A 2,338-nucleotide genomic window follows, 5' to 3' on the forward strand; every position below is an offset into this window, starting at 1 on the left:
AGTTTCCCCTGGCAATGACTACAAGGTCCAACTCCCATTTCACAAATGTTACAGTGTGAGAAAATGTTGAGTCTTAGAAATGAGGAAACATTTTTTTGGTGGGGGGAAATAGACATTTCTACTGTTTTTTGTTTTTGTTTTTGTTTTTGTTTTTTTAATGGGGGTTGGTGCTCAGGACTGAGAGTGCAAAACAGAGGTGACTGAAGACGGGACGCTGACCTGAGGACAGGATGTGGGCCTTGACTTGGAAAGCATAAGACGCCATCATGGGGATGCTTCTTGATTCTCCAGATGTGTCCTAAATGCTTTTCTGTCCCTTTTGCCTACAGTGTGAAAACATGAGCTGTAATGACCCGTATCCATATTTCTGCTAATGCAAAAATGTTCTTCCTTTCTTCAATAACTTTTACTAAAAACTGCTATGGAGTGACAGTGCCAGGCTGTGGGCCAAGGGAAAGAGACACGGGGTAAATAAGTCACACTCCTTTCAAGGACCTCTCGGTGTAGTGGGTACAATGGACAAGGGATAATGTGTGTATTATACGTGTGTGTAATATATATGTGTGTATTTGTATATTGTAGGGCTGTAGTCTGAATGTTTGTGTCCTCCTGCAAGTTCATACATTGAAATCCTAATCCTCAAGGTGGGGCCTTTCGGAAGCAATTAGGTCATGAGAGCGGAGCCCTCATGGATGGGGTCGATGTCGATATGGAAGAGACCTCAGAGAGCTAGCTTGTCTCTCCTGCCATGTGAGCACACCGTGACGCCGGCCCTCTGAGACATCCAGGAAGTGCACCCTCATCTGACAATCTTCCAGTGCCATGATCTTGAACTTCCCAGTCCCCAAAACTTGAGAAATAAATGTTTGCTGTTTATAAACCGCCCAGTCTGAGCATCTGACATTGTCGTATCAGCCCAAATAGACTAAGACACACAGAGAATAAGAGTTTGAAGGTTAAAAAAAAAGAGAGAGAGTTGGAAGGTCACCATCCAAGACATTGACCGTCCTTACCTGCCTCCTTCTTCCATTGTGCTCTTTATTGTTATTATTCCTTTAATTGCTGTGTGTTACAGGGACAGGGGAACCAGTGAAGAGGCTTTGCAGTGGCTCAGATGAGGCTCTACAGTGGTCGTGATGGTGGCTTGGATGACCAGGGTATAGCGGACAAAGAGCTTTGCCTGGACGGGAAGCTGCGGGGGAGGGGCAGTCAGGGCTCAGTGGCAGATAGGATGAGAGGAGGAGACATGGATGGCTGGAGTGCTGGTGTGGACGGTGAGGGGTACACTGGAAGCGATGTGTGGGGGCAGCACCTGCCCAGGTAGATGCAGGAGGAGTACCTCCGACAGGTTCCCGCTAGCTGTTCACCCAGAGTAACCTCCCTGACTGGAGAGGTTGGCTGAGAACTCCACGACCTCATCTCCCAGTGGCCTCTTTCTGGGGTACTTGTCCCTCCAGGAACCCGAGGCTGGGTGGCTGTGGAGTCTACCAATAGACCAGCGGTTGCCCTGCTCATTCTAAACTGGGGACTTCCAAGCCAGCACCCTGGGGCCAGGCCTTGTCGGAGCCCGCCCTGGTGAGGCTCCCCCAGGGGCAGACGCCATCCTGCTCTCTGTCTGGCTTGCCAGCTTCCTGGCGGCGTCATCCATCCCCGTTCTGGGTCACTCTGGGTCTTGGCGGAGAAGGGGAACAGCGATGACTTTTCGTGTGAGTGCAGAGGGTGCGGCCAGGGCCCGTTCACACAGGGTGGAGTGGGCCGCCAACCCAATCTCGAAAATCTCCTGGGGAATAGATCCTTCTCAGCTTTAGAGAAAAAAGCGAGGTGGAGGCTTCCTGAGGATAGGGAAGGGAGAGGTTTGCGGAGCTTTGAGGGGGCATAGGGAGTGCTGCGATGCCATACAGGGGTCCAACGGCGGGAGGAGAGAAAGTCTGCACCTGAACGAATGAATTAATGACAAATAGTAGCTTATCTTTTGACCACTGTTACTCAGGATCTAGGCTTGGAAAATCTAACCTCCTCTTGCGGAGCGGAAAGTCTCCTAGTTTTCGTCTTCTCACCTGTTGCGACTTGCATTGTAAGATCTCGGTGCTCCGCTCCATGAGCAGGTGGGCTTCTCCAGCTCGGAGCATCAGGTGGCCCTTGGTGGGCGGCGTGTCCCCAGAATCCCGCAAGTCTGCAGAGCTCAGCGCCTGCAGCCTGGGACGGCTCAGGGGGACCCCAGTGGGACGTGTGGCCCCGCCCCCTCGGAAAAGGCCCCGCCCGCCCCTCCGCCCCTCCAGCCCCGGCCCCGCCCTGTCTGCGGACAGACTCTGCGGCGCCGCCCGGCTCGCGCCTCCGC

Source organism: Lutra lutra, chromosome 7, assembly GCF_902655055.1.
Source record: "Lutra lutra chromosome 7, mLutLut1.2, whole genome shotgun sequence".
NCBI classification, from domain to species: Eukaryota; Metazoa; Chordata; class Mammalia; order Carnivora; family Mustelidae; genus Lutra; species Lutra lutra.